Raw genomic sequence first — 17,751 nt, 5'->3', positions numbered from 1 at the left:
CAGGTGTACAGGAATGGTTCATCATGAGAAAAACAATCAATGTAATTCATAACATTAACAAAACAAAGAATAAAAACACGGATCCTATAATTTCATCCAGAAAGGCCTTTGACAAAGTCCAAGACCCTACTTTTTAAAAATATTCAAGAAAGTAGGAATAAAAGGGAACTTCTTCAACATAGTAGAAAGTATAGACACAAAACCAAGAGGCAACGTCATTCTCAGTGCAGAAATATTAATGACATTCCCTTGCGAACAGAAACAGACAAAGATGTCAACTTTCAAGATTCTTACTTAATATTGCATTGGAAGTACTAGCTAGGACAGTATGACAAGAGAAGGATATATGGGACATCCAGATTGGCAAACAGGTAGCTATGTGCAGACAATATGCATACAAAATGCTTGCTATTTGCAGACAATGTGATGGTGTACAGAAACAACAAGAACAGCATAAATCCTGTTAAAACTAGTCAAACAATTTAGTAGACGGGCAGGATATAAGATCATAAAAACCAGCAGGATCCTCTACAATAACAAAGAAAATACAGAATAGCAAACTAAGAAAGTATCGCCATTTACAATAACCAACCATAAATTGAGATACTTGGGAATAAAACTATCAAGAGATACAAAATATTTTTATAAAGAAAATGTCAATACACTACTACAAGAAATTATAAGAGATCTAACTAAATGGAGAAATGTACCTTGTTTATGGATGTTGCTGTTATGTGTCTTCAAGTTGCTGCTATTTCTAGTGACCTTATGAACAATAGCTCTGAACCCTGCCCTACTCTGAGCCAGTCTCACTGACCCTGACTCAATTGCCCCAATTACTGTGCCAATCCTTCTTATTTGGGGTCTTCATTTACTGCAGTATCTCTTCAACCTTCCATTCATGATGTCCGCCTCCAACGACTTTTCCCTCCTGGCCACATGCCTAAATTATGTGGGATAAAACTTAAAAATCCTTGCCTCCAAGGAACAATTTGGTTTCACTCTCTTCAGGACAGGTGTGTTTGTCCTCTTAACAGTCCATGGTATGTACGGTACACGTCTACAGCATCACAGCTCAAAGGCATCAATTATTCTTCTACCATCCTTGGTCAATGTCCAGCTCTTCCTGCATAGAAAAAAAAATTGTGAAAACCATAATCTGGATCAGGTGCATCTTACTGTATAGACTGACATTGTTGCTCTTTATTACTCTGGAGATGTCCCTGAAAATAGATTTTTGTAATGCAGTTCATCTTTTGATTTCCTGACTATGGCACCAAGAGTGTTGATTGTGGAACTGAGTTAACTGAGATTGTTACCAATTTTAATCTCTTCTCCATATATCATGGTGCTGCCAATTGGCCCAGTGGTAAGAATCTTTGTTTTGTTGAAGCTGAACCTTTGAATATTTTGAAGATCACAGTCTCTGACCTTCTAGAGTAAACACTTTTGGTCCTTCTCAGTTTTGACATCTGCATATTGCAGGTTAATGTAAAACCTTCTTCCTCCAGTCCTAATGCCACATTCTTCCTCCTACGCTGATCTGTTCTGTATATAGATTAAAAAGGAATGGAGACAGGTTTCAGCCCTGACACACTCCCTTCCTGATTTGGAAACATGCAGTGTTTTCTTGCTCTGCTCTGATGAACGTCTCCTAGTGTAAGTATAGATTTCATATGAACAGAATTTTTTGGTATTCACATTCTTCTCCCTGTTGTGAGCCACAGAGTAGAATGACTTTGTTTAGTCAAGAAAACACTTACAGACATTACTCTGGCACTCCATGCTTTCAGCCAAGGTTTTTCTGATGTTGGGGATAATGTTCCTGGTGCCACGGATTTTATTAAACTCAGTTTGTGTTTTTAGCAATTATCTGTCAATGTACTGTTGCAGTCAGTTTTTTATAATCTTCAGCAGAATTTTGTTTACATGTGATATTAGAGATATTGTTTGATAATTTCCATATCCTACTGGGTAATCATTTTTGGAATGGGAATAAATATTGATCCCTTACAGTCAGTTAGCCAAGTAGTTGTTTTCCTTTTTTAAAATTTTATATTGATTTGCCTACAAAGTATGTATATTTCACACTATTCTTCATTCACAATGTTTCATATATTCTCATTCATTATGTTTTATAAGAATTAATCACTATTGGTTTTGCCAATTATTACTCTTTTTTTTCAGACCTCTACTGAATCTTTCCCATTTCCTCTCCCCCTCTCTCAACTCACCAAATTGTGCAACCTTTGTTATTGCTCCTACCCATCTTCACCCTTCTGCTTCCAACCCTTCCCCCCTTGAAGAAATATGTTTGATAGTTATAATTTTATAATAATGATCTTAAGAAGTATTTATCTTTAAGAGACCAAGTTAATACTCAGCATAATGCTCTCTAGTCTCTTCCAGGTCATTAAGTATTTTTGAAAATTCTTGACACAACTTGGTGAGTATGTCCAGGACAGCAGTTTGTTGAAATATATCAATTATAGTTTCTGTAATTTAAAAAACAAAACAAAACAAATTCCTGGGGTCTTGTAGTTTCTCAACTCCTTCAGAGCAGCTTGCACTTTTTCCTTAATCATCACTGCCTCTTAATCATATGCTTGTTCATGAAATTCTTCTATGTCATCCAATTATTTTTGGTACAGTTACTCGGTGTAGTCCTTCCACCTTCTTTTGGTACTTCCTGGATCATTCAATATTCTGCCCATAACATCCTTGAGTATTGCAACTCAAGCCTTGGATTTGTTCTTCAGTTCCTTCAGCTTAAGGAATGTCAAGGTAGTTCATCTCGTTTGATTCTCCAGCTCAAGGTTTTGGTTTTTGCACATTTCATTATAATACTTTACTTTGTTCTCCTGAGTTGCCCTTTGAAATCTTCTGTTCAGTTGCTTGACTTCCTAATTCCTCAATTTGCTTTAGCTTCTCAGCATTCTACTGTAACGCAAAGTCTCTTCTGACATACATCTTTGTCCCTCTTCCTCCTTTTCCTTCTCTTCTGTCTTTGTAATGACCTTTTCATTCTTCATGGATGATATTCTTATTATCATCCCACAGCTCTTCTGATACTTGCTTATTAGTGTTCAAGGCCTCAAACCTGTTTTGAGATGATTTTTTAATTCACATAGGATAGGTTAAGGTCAGATTTTTGTTCTTGTGGGTTGAATTTTTTCAGTTTGAACTTGTATAGAAGTAGTTGATGGTCTTCTCCACAATCAGTACTTGATCTAGTTTTCACAGCTAATATTGAGCTTCTCCAAGGATTCCTTCTAGACAATCTGATTCTGTGCAGAGCATCAGGTAATGTCCTTTTTATTTTTATGGTCACAGTTTATGTCTTTACAAAAGGTATTTGCAATGAGTTCTATCATTCTATCTCTAGCCTTATTTCTGTCACAAAGTCCAATTTGCAACTACTAATTTCTTCTTTAGTGCTCCCATTTTTTTTCATTCCAGTCATCAATTATTATTATTGAATCTTGACTGCTAAAGTTAGTAGAAATTTCTATTTGCTTCATTTTGGCGCTTGTTATTAGTGCATATATTTGAATGATAGCACTATTAAAAGGTCTTCAACATGTTACAAATGACACTCTTACAAAAATCAATACATATGTTCAACTCAATTCTAATACAGATACAAAATTCGTTTTTCAAAGAGATAGAAAAGGCAATAGGTAAGTTTGTTTGTAGAAGAAAGAGAATCCAAATAAGCTAAGCACTTCTGAAAACCAAAAATGAAGTGGAAGGCATGGAAACTCACTACACAGTTGTAATGTCAAAACCAATATGGCACTGGTACTTTAACTGATTCAAAGAACAATGGAACAAAATTGAGAACTCAGAAATTAACTCATTGATCTACAGCCAACTGGTATTCAACAGGAAAACAATATTTATCAAATGTAGAAATGACAACCTCTTCAAGAAATGGTTCTGGCAAAACGAGAATGCTACTTGCAGAAAGCTAAAACAAGATTCACATTGTACAACGTACACAAGAATAAACTCAAAGTAGATAAGATAACTAAGAGGTAAAGCACAAACAGAATTATAAAGATCATAAACACAAGATAATACCAAACTTAGAAGGCCTGGTTTATGGTATAAAGGTTGTTGTTGTTGTTGCTATGTACCATCAAGTCACCTGTGACTCATAGTGACCCTGTGTACAACAACCCTAATCTCACCCTGTGCCAATATCACTGTCTCTAACACATCTAACCCCATTACCCCAGTACCTGAATCAATTCATCTCATAGAGGGTCTTCCTCTCCTGCATTATCCTGCCACCCTCCCAAGCATTACATCTCTCTCCAAGGACTGGTCCCACTTTGCAAAATGTCCAAAGTATGTCAGACAAAGCTTCAGAGTCCTTGCCTCCAAGGAGCAGGCTGGTTAAACTCTCTCTAGGATGAACTTGTTCGTTCTCTTATCAGTTCATAGTATATGCAATACTCTTCTCCAACACCACAGCTCAAATGTATCAATTCTACTTCTATCATCACAAGTCATTGTCTAGATCTCTGACACATAGCAAGAGATTGCAAAGACCAAGCCTCTATCAGGGACACCTTAGTCTCCAGAGTGACATTGTTGTTCTTAAGTACATTGGAGAGGTCTCTAACGGCTGACTTTCCTATCACAATATGTCTATTAATTTCCTGGCTGCTGGTACCAAGAGTGTTGACTGTGGAGACAAACAAACTAAAGCTGTTAACAATCTCAATTCCTTCACCATCTATCATGCTGCTGTCAGTTCACCCAGTGGTGAGAATCTTTGTTTTCTTGATATTGAGCCTCAATTCATATTGAAGGTTGCAATCCTTGAACTTCTGCAGCAAGCATGTCAGATCCTCTTCAGTTTCAGCAAGCAGAGTTATGTCATCTGCATAATGCAGATTGTTGATGAATCTTTCTCCAATCTTGATGTCACATTTCTCTTAATACAGCTCAGCCTCCCAGATAATCTGTTCTGCTTATAAGTTGAAAAGATTTGGAAATAGGGCTCATCCTTGATGTACAGCCTTCCCAATTTTGAGCCATGCAATGTTTTCTTGCTCTGTTCTGATGGCTACATCCTGGTACAAGTATAAGTTTTGTGTAAGCGTGATCAAGTGTTCTGAGATTCCCATTCTTCTCAGAGTCAGCCACAGTTTGTTATGATCTACACAGCCAAACACCTTTGCATAGTCAATGAAACACAGATAGACATTCCTCTGGTACTCGCAGCTTTCTGCCAAGATCCATCTAATATTAGCTACAATGTTTCTAGTACCACGACCCCTTCTAAACCCAGCCAGCACTTCTGGCAGTTCTCTACTGATGTGCTGTTCCAGTTGTTTTTGGATAATCTTCAGCAGAATTTTGCTTGTATGTGATATTAATGATACTGTTAGATAATTTCCACACTCTGACAGATGAACTTTCTTTGGAATAGGAGCAAATATAGATCTCTTCCATCAGTTGGCCAACTGGTTGTCCTCCAGACTTCTTAGCACAGCTTGGTGGGTATATTTAGGGCAGCATCTGTTAGGGGAAATATGTCAATTGGTATAATACAACTAAGCACAACCAAGAGAAAAACACTTTATGAATGAAACCTTCTAAAGATTAATTAAGTCCCTGTTTGCATAAAAATATATTTTATTGGGGAACTCTGGTGGCTTAGTAGCAAGAAGCTGCACTGCAATCCCAGAGGCGCACAGTTCGAACCCACAAGATGCTCTGCTGGGGAAGAAGGAACAATCTCCTCCTGTACCAGTCAGATCTGATTTGATGGTACACACAAATAATAAAATAAAAATAAAAATACAATAAAAAATATTTTCTTATAGGGAAAAAGAAAACCTACAAAGAGTGAAAAAACATTTGACAATGGCATTTCAGACAAGTCTCTTTAAAAAAGTTTACAGAATATTATAGGCCCTCCACAGAAAAACACTGATAATCCAATTACAAAATTAATAAAATACTTATAAATACTTTTTACAAAGGAAGAAATTTATATAGACAACAGACACAGGAAGAAAATTATCAAAATCATTGGCAACAAGAGAGATAAAAATCAGAACCACAATGAGATACAGTCTCTCTCCAGCAACAATGGCAAAGTATAACAGGACACCAAACATTAATTTTTGGAGAGATTAGAAGTCTCACATACTGCTGATGAGATTATAAGACGGTGCAACTACTTTGGAGGGCAGTTTAGAGTTTCCTAAAAAAGCAGATCATAGAAATTCCATATGATCCAGCTATTATATTGCTAGGAATACACCCAGAGGAAAATTGAACTGAGGTACATTTTCAAAATGTTCTTCAAGACAAAGGATAATAAAGCTTAGTTTCACATGCTTTGGGCAAATTATCAAGTGTGGCCAGTTTTTAGAGAAGAATATCATAGCTGGAAAAGATCAGAGTTAAGTATGAAAGGAGACGCTCAATTAGATGAAAGAATAACTACAATAATAAGTTTAAGTATTATACAACCTGTAAAAATGACACAGGATTGGAAGATTGTGTAGTACTGTATAGAATATGGAAGAAATACTAATTGGAAAATATGGGCTTGGTAATAGAAATGAAGATGGAAATAGAATGATTGAATTTTGTATTTACAGTGATTTATTCATTGAAAATATCTTTTTTAAAAAGGTAGAAGTGATGAATTTACACATGGATCTCAACTGATGGGCTGCATAGTACTCAGATTAACTATATTTGTGGAAGAAGAAATCATTGGAGAAGCTCATTATCGGCAGTCAAAACAAGGCCAAGGAAAGATTGTGGGTCAGATAATAAGTTAATCACATGCAAGTTCAAATTTAGGCCTCGAAAGTGAAAACAAGGCCACAGGAACCAAGATAAGATTTTGAATCAATTCCATCTGAATTTGAAGATTATCTTAAGAATAAAATTTGAAGCATTGGACACCAATGATTGCACACCAGGTGAGTTATGGGATGATATCAAGGATGTCACCTATGAAGAAAGCAAAAGGTCATTATCTAAACAACAAAAAAAAATGAAAAAAAAAATAAATGGATGTCAAAAGAGACTCTAAATATTTGAACCCAGAGCCAAAACAAAAGAAAAACATGTCAAAGTAAAGAACTGAACAGAAGATTTCAATGGATAGCTTTGGAGGACAAAGCAATGTGTTATAATAGAATGTGCAGAGAGCTGGAAATGGAGATTAAAAAGGGAAGAATTTTTTCTGTATTTCTCAATTTGAGAGAACTGAAAACAAATTTAAGTCTTGCGTCATAATACTGAAAGATTCTATGGGCAATATATTGGATGATCCAGAAAGCATAAAAATATTGAAGAAATAATAACGGAAAGAATTAATTGACACTGAAAATTTTCAGGAAGTACCACATGAAAAAGGAGCCAATGGTTATGAAGGAGAAAGTAGAAGCTATATTGAAGGCACTGGCAAAAAATAAGGCCGCAGGAATCGATGAGATACCAAATAAGTTGTTTCAATTAACAGCGGTAGCCTTGTATGTGCTCACCTGTCTATGCTAGGAAATTTGGAGAGCAGTTGTCTGATCAACAGATTGGAAGAGGTCCATATTAGTCCCCATTCCCAAGAAAGGTGATCCAACTGAGAGTGAAAACAATCAAATAATATCATTAGTACCACATGCAAGCAAAATACTGCTGTGGATCATTCAAAATTGGCTAGAGCAGGACATGTAGAGAGAACTGCCAGAAGTTCAAGCAGGATTTAAAAAGGCTATGGCACTGGGGATATCACTGTTAATGTCAGATAGATCCTGGCTGAAAGTAAGGAATACCAGAAGAATGTCTATTTGTGCTTTATTGACTGTGTGAAGGCATTTGACTCTGTGATTATAACAAGTTGTGGCTGACAGTGAGAAGACTGTGAATACCAGAGCATTTAATTGTGTTTATGAGGAACCTATACTTAGACTAGAATGCTGTCATGTGAATGGAGCAGGGAAGCACTGCATGCTTTGGAATTAGGAAGAGAGGGTGTCAGGGTTTTATTCTCACTCTATTCAATATGTATGCTGGACAAATTATCTGAGAAGCTGGACTCTCTGAAGGGGTTTTACATCAGAATTGGAAGAAGACTTATCAATAACCTGTGTTATGTGGATGATACAACCTTGCTTGCTGAAAGTGAGGAGGACTTGAAGCACTTGTAGAGGATCAAGGAATGCAGCCTTCAGTATCGATTGCATATCAACGTCAAGAAAACAGAAATTCTTACCACTGGACCAATAGGCAGCTTTATGATGGATGGAGAGCAGATTAAAACTGTCAACATATTCATCTTGCTTGGATACACAATTAAAATATTTGGTACTAGCAGTCAGAAAATAAGGAGGCGTATTGTACTGGGAATATCTGCAGTTAGGGACCTCTTCAAATTACTGAGGAGTAATGATATCATGTTGAGGACTAAGGTGCCTCTGCCTCAGGCCATAGTCTTTCTGATAACTTGCTGTCTATCTGAGAGCTGGACAATGAAAAGGATTACAGAAAAATAATTAGTGCCTTTGAGCTGTAGTATTGGAGAAGAGCAATGAGCATCCCATGGATGGCCAAGAAAACAAACAGATACATACATCTTAAGAGGGTGCAGCTAGAGTGTTCTTCAGAGACAAGAATGATGAGACTTTGCCTCATATACTTCAATCATGTTTCTAGGAGAGGCTAATCTGTGGAGAAGTACATGATGCTGGGAAGGGTGAAGGGCCAGCGAAGGAAAGGAAAACTTTCAAGCAGGTAGATTGATTCGGTAACTACTGCAATGGACTCTCGTGTGTCAGGAAATATGAGCATGGAACACGGTAGGACAGGGTTCAAATCTTTTGTTCATAGAGTCTCTCTGAGCTGCTCTCAACTCAACATTATCTAACAACAACAACAACAACAATGAATATAGCGAAAATACTATGGTACAGTCACACAATTGAATACTACACAGCACTAAAAAGCAAAGATATCATAAACATGGGTGACCTGAAAGGACATTATACTGAGTAAAATATCTCAATCACATAAGGACAAACACTGTATGATACCACTGTTATAAAACAGGACTGACATGAGATTTGGGACTTACCTAAGAAAAGACGGGATCTATAATTAGCAATGCATTGGGACAAAATGAAGGAAAGAACTGTTTAAAAGGATTATATGATTAGCATTAATTGTATGACAGCTGTCCAGAATAAGAGGTACATAGCAAAGTGATCTGGGGAGTGAGAGTGGAGATGGGAGGGCACTATACAAAAATGAATGGATATTTTTTACAGTAAATGGGGAGGATGAGGGGGTAAGAAATATTCAACCATCAATAAATAAAAAGCCAACTTATCTGTAAACTTTCGTTAAGATCACAATAAAAAAAATGGAGAATAGAAAAGCCCACATACATAAAAAATCCCTTAAAAATATTTTCAAGGAATCAATCATACAGCACACCCCATAATTACCTGACAAAAGAAGATTTTATGAAATGATTTTTGCCATATATGTCTTGGATTTAAAAATAAGAGAATATGGGCAAATCATATTAGTGGACCTGTAGGGGAAATATTCCTTTCTATCTAAATTCAAGGCAGAGAGGTAAACTAAGTTATTCATGGTGATTGTGAATATGAGCCAAGATTGGGCAGAGATACGTTCTGTTTCTTTTTTCTCTTCACACTCTCCACTATTGCTTAACCTATCGGCTACATAGATATGGAAGGTTGGAGATGTAGTATCTAGTCGCTAAACAAATAATGAGAAGTTCTAACCCCCAACCATTTTGAGAGAGGAGAATAAATAGTTTTGAATAACATTTATTTCCTTGGGAAACCCAATGGAAAACACTATGAGTTATAATCTACTTGACAGACTTGGACATACATACTACTTTTAGCTTATTTACTCCATCTATCTTGAATAAGTTAATCATGAATAAATGAATTTTGGAGTAACTTGTGATCATGGTTGAGAGAAGAATGATCTATTTTTTAATTAAATATATGCAGCTGAACTAATAGTGGTAGAGGATTACTAATTTATTAAGTTTTTAATTTATTAATTTTAAAATTACATATGATTAATACATATATTTTCAGAAAATGTATTCAACATATTTAATCATGCCAATTATACTAGTTGAATTTAAAAAACAAAATAAAAAATTTCTAACGAATAATAATCTGTTATTCAGATGTTGTTACGAGCCATCAAGTTGAGTACAACTAACTCGTAGCAACCCTATGAACCGTGGATATGAACCTCATCCTATGCCATATATAGTATGTTGTTGTTATTATTGTGTCATTGAGTTGCATGCCACTCATAGTGACCTTATGTACAACAGTCCAAAACCCTGCTCTGTCCTGTGCCAATCTCACTATCTCCGACAACCCCACCTTGATTACTTTAGTCACTGAATCAATCCACCTCATAGAGGGTCTTCTCCTCCACCCTCCCAAGCATGATGTCCCTCTCTAAGGACTGGTTCCTCCTCGCAACATGTCCAAAGTATGTCAGATGAAGCTTCAGAATCCTTGCCTCCAAGGAGCAGCTTGGTTTAACCCTCTCCAGGATGAACCTGTTTGTTTTCTTAGCAGTCCATGGTACCTTCAATACTCTTCTCCAGGACCACAGCTCAAAGACATCAATTCTCCTTCTATACTCTGTAGTCATTGTCCAACTCTCTGACACATAATAAGTGATTGCAAAGACCATGACTGGTATCAGGCACACCTTAGTCTCCAGAGTGACACCATTGCTCTTCAGTACCCTGGAGAGGTCCCTAACAGCAGACTTTCCCATTGCAATACGTCTTTTAATTTCCTGGCTACTGATGCCAAGAGTGTTGACTATGGAGTCAAGCAAATTAAAGATGTGAACAATCTCAATCTCTTCACTATCCATCCTGATACTGTCATATTAATATTTTCTAGAATTCTAGAGCCCATTGCTGCAGTTACTGTGTCAATCTACTTGGTTGACGGTCTTCTTCTCCTTTACTGACCCTCTACTGTTCAGTGCTCTTCCCTAACATCATAGCTTAAAGGTCTCAATTTTTCTGTCATCAATAGCTGTCTAGCTCTTAGATACAGAACGAGTGATTAGAAAGACCATGGCCTGAATTAGACACATTTCAGTCCTCAAACTGACAGCTCTACTCCTCACTAATTTGGAGAGGTTCCTAACTGCACTTTCCCAATACAATTCATCTCCTTAATTAAGTTACCATTATACACAAGTAAAATATATCATTTATATGTCTGTGTAGCGTTTTTTTATTCATAAGTACATTTGTTTAACTTAGTACATTTCAGAGCATTTAAAACAAACCTGGAAAGAGAACCTAAGAACATTTCTCTTTTTTTTATGTGTCTGTTTGTCATTGTCCTAGATTAAGTAAAGCTTCATCAACTTATCAACAAAAGACCTTATTTAAAAAAATTGAATACAATTTCTCCCCCTAAGGTCAATAGAACATATGATCATAGTATTAACTTCTTAAACTACATCTATCAAAAAACATTTATTTTTTAATTTTGTTTTGATAGTGTGCAAAATAAAAGGTAAGATTGAACATTATTGATTGGCTAAGAAATTTCAACTGCAACAAGTAAAAGCAAATTCTGGAAGGCATGTGAAGACTTATTCAACTCATTTATCATACTGACACATAACTATCACTAGTAGCACATTATTTTTAAATAAATACAATGTCTGACCAAGCATTATATTGCTATAATATGAAATGCAACTATTTACTTTCAATCAAACTTGACAATTATTGTTTGGTTTTTTTCTACCCTACAGACATGGGAATATTGTCTGAAAGTAAATTTCATTGAAGGAACTTTAAAGTTAAAAATAAAAGATGCAGTAGATTAAGATAAACTTTATGATAGAATAAATACTTTTAAAAATTCATTTCAGTTTAATCATACAATACAGTGCAAATAGGTTCACTTTGTGTAGCTTTTTTGACCTGGATTCATACAAGTTGGGAGTGAATATCCAAAGTTGATTGATGTATTCTGAGTAATCTGTGAACAATTTGGTGGTTTGTCAATTTTGACTGGCCAAATCTACTAATTGACAAGGCTTCAGTTGATGAGTATTTCTTGAATAATCAAGGATAGATTGACATTCAATTATACTAAAAAGATTTTTTAGGCTTTCATTCTACTGGAGAAGTCTTCCCTTGAAATTGAAAGAAAAACATTATGTAAGTAGACAGAAAAGATTTTTGAGGGCCTCTTAATTTCCTAGAGGAAAGTGTAATCTTTGAAACAGAACCTTGAGCTGAGAACCTCATATACTTGGTCAAGATTTCAAATCATGTAAAGGGTTGCAAAAGATCGAGAAACAGTGGCGAAAGGAGCTGGCTCAGAAATAGCAGCAAAATACCCAATAGGAAACTATAATACTTAAAAAGACAAGCCTAATGGTGGTGATGAAAAGGTCAAAAGCAGCAGTGCAGTGGACCTGAAAAAAGGTGACATTAAGAGACTAAAGCTGTTCACAGGACATAGTGGTTGTGTGGCATTGGGCCAAAACAGTAGCAACAGCACAGGAACTTCTTGAGATGCAGGGCCGACTTGAAGTAGTTTACTTCCAGCAATTAGGAGTTTACTTGTTTATGATGTTGTAAGCAGGGACAGCTGGCCTTGAGAAAGAGGAAGTTAAGTCTTATTGAGCCCATCCAAGGCTTAACAAGCAAGTTTGAGCACTTTAAACAGAGGGCTAGTCACCAAACAGTTCTGTTATCAGAGCTACTGTAGTGGGGTAATATCGATGTTGTGAACTCAGAGACATCGGAGGCTGCTCTTTTGAGAAATTCACTAGATGACAGGGACAACAGAGGAAGATAAGGGAAGAAGAAGAGAGAAGAGGAAAAGAAAATAAAGGAAGTTAGGAAAAGGAGAGGGGAGGGGAAGAAAAGAGAGGAGAGGAGCCGAGAGGGTAGGGTAGGGAAGACGAGGGGAGGAGAAGAGAGGAGAGAATTATAGAAGGTATGATGTACCTGTAGAAATTTGAAATGACAACATGAACTGGCAGCTGATTCGTGACACATCTACTCTGTGCTGTGAATGATATTTATAAGAGTTGTTTGCCTGTGTGGAGGTCAGATAACATCTTGCGCCTCTTACTAATGTAGATCAAATATCCTCACAAATAGACCAATAATCAACATCACAATAGACTGAGAGGGGAGAAAAGACATTACCAATTATTTTACTTGTATCAAAATTTAACACTCACGGCAGCATCAGAAGAATTAAAAGAAACAAACAGATACGTTGTGAAGTGTTAAAGAGCCAAAGTATAACACTGAGCATCAATGTGTAACAGATTCAAAGCCATTATATTTACAATTGCCTAATATGAGAATCACAGATCAACTGATTGTGATCAGGTGAAACCTACATCTAGACCAGGAAGCTATCATCCAAAGCCAGGAAACACTGCCTACTTCAAAATCAAGAAAAACTGTGCCAGATTCTCCATACTTTTCAATCAATATATGAAATGGATCATTAGTGAGGCTGGACATTCTGAAGAAGAATGTGACAACAGGATTGGAGGAAGATTCATCAACAACCTGTGTTATGCAGATGATATAACTTTGCTTGCTGAAACTGAGTAACGCTTAAAGTGTTTGCTCACGTATAATGACGGTGGTTCAGGGGAAAGTTCAGAACAAATTTTCATAGGGTCACTATGAGTCATAGTAGAATTGATGGAACATAGCAACAACAAAATTATGTATAGGAATACTGTCAAGTAATTGGTGTTTTTGGATTATAGTTTGGTAAAGAATAATATAAAATAATTTATGTCTTTAAGTTATAGTTGGCAAAGAATATTGAATATTCTTTCAACTTTCAAAGAATGAACAAATTTGAAATGGAAGAAGTAAAAAAAAAACAAAAACACAAAACAACCAAAAACAAAGACACAAACAAATAAAACAACAAACAAAAACCTAAAAATAAAAATGGAAAGACTAGAATCATCTAGTTTTAGAGGGATCTGTAAATGGACATCATACTCGGTAAAAAATTATCTTTGTAATTGTCTTCTGTGTCTTTATGGGATATATCCCTGAAGTCACCTCAGAGTTCTTCTCCTTATCAATCACTGGTGGCCAGTACCTCAAACATATTTTTGAGATTATTTTTAAGTCAAGTTGGACAGGCTCAAAGTTATATTTTGGTAGTGTGGAATTATTTTAATTTTCTTCAGCTTCAATTTGAATTTACATAAGATAAATTGGTGACCTTTCCGTGGTCAGCGCCTGGTTTGGTTTTGACTTCTGATACTGGGTTTCTCCAGCAGTGCTTTCCGCAAATGACAAAGCATAAATTCTCATTTCTTTCTATAAATGTGTCCGCTACAAACAGCTTCCGGAGAATGTAGTTATGAATATTTCATTTTATTTTTTATTGTGATTTGATTGAAAATTTACAAAAAATTCGTTTTTTTATATAAGCATCCATACACATAGTTTTATAATTAATTATAATTGTTTTATCATGCTTAATCAATGCTTTCTTTTCTATCTAACTCTTCTCTTCCCTTCTGAAAATTCCTATTCTGCGCCTTCCACATGTGCCCAATGGTTTCTGGTGCTATCTTGACCTGCCTGGCCTCGGGGTCATTTTTGCCAGTGGGGTGGGGGTTTCTGAAGTCGCCGTCTGCTGCCCCCTCTTACTTTTCCTTTCATCTAAAATTTAATAAATCCCCAATATCTTTTTATCAATTTTCATCAAGTTTTATCTCTTTTTCCTCCTTCTTCATCCCTAATAACTAACAAAAAATTATTCTGCATATAAACATTTCAAGGTCATCTTATAGGATATCTTTTTATGTATGCATATTTTCTTTCAAAATGGATTATATTACACATGTCATATTTCTTTATAACTTTTACTACAAATAATTGTCTCTCCCTCATACAGAACATGAAATTCAGTTTCTTTAAATAATTTTTTAGTCTTATTTTTTCTTTATATATGTTTAGTATTATTAATTTAATGAAAATTTAGAGATTTTGGATTTCTATTCATTCATTGTTTAACTTTCTCCCTGCCCACCCCTCCCCCCCCAGTTCATTTTTCTCTTTGAAAAGTAAAAGAAAAATCCTTTCATTGTTATACGATCTGATCCCTCCCCCCAAGTCCACTGCACTATGCAGCCTTCGTTCTGGACTCCTGTCATGACAATAACACCTAATCACATATCCCTTTTAAACAGTTTTTTTCACCATCTGTTTCAATGTACTATACATTATTTATCCCATTTTTCTCATTCTGCCCCCTACCCGAATGTCAGTACTGTTTTACAACAGTGGCACTATGCAGTATAAGTCCTTTTGTGACTGAGATATTTCACTCAGCATCATGTGCTCCAGGGTCAGCTATTTTGAATAATATTGCATGAATTCCTTGTTTTTCAATGCAGCATAGTATTCCATTGTGTGAATATATCATAGCTTCTCTATTTGGTTGTTGATGGGCACTTAGATTGTTTCCAATTCTTTGCTATTGTGAACAAAGGATGATAAACATGGGTGTGCATATATCTGCTTGGGTGATGGTTATGGTTTCTTTGGGGTATTTTAAAGCCAAAAAATAATATTTAGTCTTACTATTTTTTGGCCTTAAAACAGCTGTATATCAAAATGAGTTAACAGTGTTGTTGTTATGTGTTAAAGAGTCTCTTGCGACTTGTACAAGAGCCATAAATCCTGCTCTATCCTATGCCAACCTCACTATCTCCAATACACCTAACCCCATTACCCCAGAGACTGAATCTATCTATCTCATTATGGGTCTATTGGAGGAAGATTTGTCAACACCGTGAGTTATGCAGATGACACTATCCTGCTTGTTGAAACTATGGAGAATCTGAAGCACTTGCTTCAGAAGATCAAGGACTGCAGCTTTCAATATAGGTTGAAGCCCAACATCAAGAAAACAAAAATTCTTACCACTGGCCATGGCAACATCCTTATGGATGGCAAAGAGATTGAGATAGTTAACAGTTTTAGTTTTCTTGCCTCTACAGTCAACACTCTTGGCACCAGCAGCCAGGAAATCAAGAGACAAATTGTATTGGGAAAGTCGACTGTAAGGAACTTCTTTACATTACTGAAGAACAATGATGTCAGTCTGGAGACTAAGGTGTGCCTGATCCAGGCCATAGTCTTCACAATTGCTTGCTATGTGTCAGAGAGTTAATATTATAATTTTTCAATATTTTGTCTAATGGGATAACTTTCAATTCTATGGGTAACTTTGAGAAAAATGTGAACCTCTAAACATGTAATAGTGCTGTATGAAATCAATACCTAGATTAAGAAGTTATTGGTCAAGTGGAACAGGGGAATAACATTGCATGGTTTATAATCAGGGAATGTGCATGTCAGGTTTGTATATTATCTCTATACCTATTCAATAGCAAATAATTCATGGAACTGTACTCTATGAGAAAGAATGTGGCTTCAGTATAGGAGAACGACCCATCAACAGCATGAGTTATACAGAATACACAACCTTGCTTTCTGAAAGTAAGGAGAACTTGAAACACTTGCTGCAGAAGGTCAAAGACTACAGTCTTCAATTTGAAGGGGCAATCTCCTCCTGTACCAGTCAGATCTGATTTGATGGTACACACGCACACACACAAATAATGAAAAAATAAAAAAAAAATTAAAATTAAAAAAAAAAAACCAAACAAACCAGAAACTTGTCCAAAATATTTAAGAGCAAATGACATTAGTTTGAAGACTAAGCTTTTCCTGATTCAGGTCATGGCCTTTTAAATCACCTGCTAGGTCTCTGAAAGCTGGAAAATTACTAAGGATGACAGAAGAAGAATTGATACCTTTGAAATGTGGTATTGGAGAAGATTACTGAATATTTATGTAATGCTAAAAGAATAAACAGATACATTTGAAAAATATACATCCAGTGTGCTACCTGGAGGCAAGGATGATGCTGCTTCATCTCCTAATCTTTGTATGTGCCTAGGTGAGGTTGTTTCTTGGAAAGTAATGACATGCTTGGAAAAGTGGAAGGTCAGCAAAAGTAAGGAAGACCCCAAATAAGGTGGATTGACATGGTCACTGCAACGATGGCCCCTCGTATATCAGAGATGATGAGAATGGCATAGGATTAAGTCTGTTGTCATAAGGTCACTATGAGTCACAATTCAACTAGACAACACCTAAAAAAAAACAAGCATAAGAACTTTTCCTTGGCAGAAAAACTTTATTAATTTTTAATTAACAGAGTAAAATGTTAAGCTGTGTCAAACTTCTTATATTTTTTTTTCTGATTTGGTTTTACACTTTATCTCTCTTTGAAAACTTCCTGGCATAAATCTAAATCTCCTACCCTCTCAAGGTCATTTTGTTTTTTAAATGTGCCTGCCCTTGTAGTATTGTTATTGTTCGTGAATTGAATATGTTGAATTATTTATATTTGACTTTACATTGAACATATTGTCAAGACAAAATTTAAAATGGTAAAATAAACTTAAACGGTGTTATCTGAATTCTACTTTCTGTTGTTTGTGGTTATATTTGTGTATTCTATTCTGTATCTAATTTATTCCATTTAAGTGGTCTTAAACCATGTAATATGATACAATGTGTTGAAGTATTTCTCATCAAATAATTATTAAACTATTATCCGGATAAATTGACTTTTGCTCCTTTTTATCATGGTCCAGACT

Source organism: Elephantulus edwardii, unplaced genomic scaffold, assembly GCF_000299155.1.
Source record: "Elephantulus edwardii isolate Elephantulus edwardi_28Jun2011 unplaced genomic scaffold, EleEdw1.0 scaffold00107, whole genome shotgun sequence".
Lineage (NCBI taxonomy): Eukaryota > Metazoa > Chordata > Mammalia > Macroscelidea > Macroscelididae > Elephantulus > Elephantulus edwardii.
The sequence above is the reverse complement of the archived record's forward strand: the minus strand, read 5'-3'. Positions refer to the sequence as shown.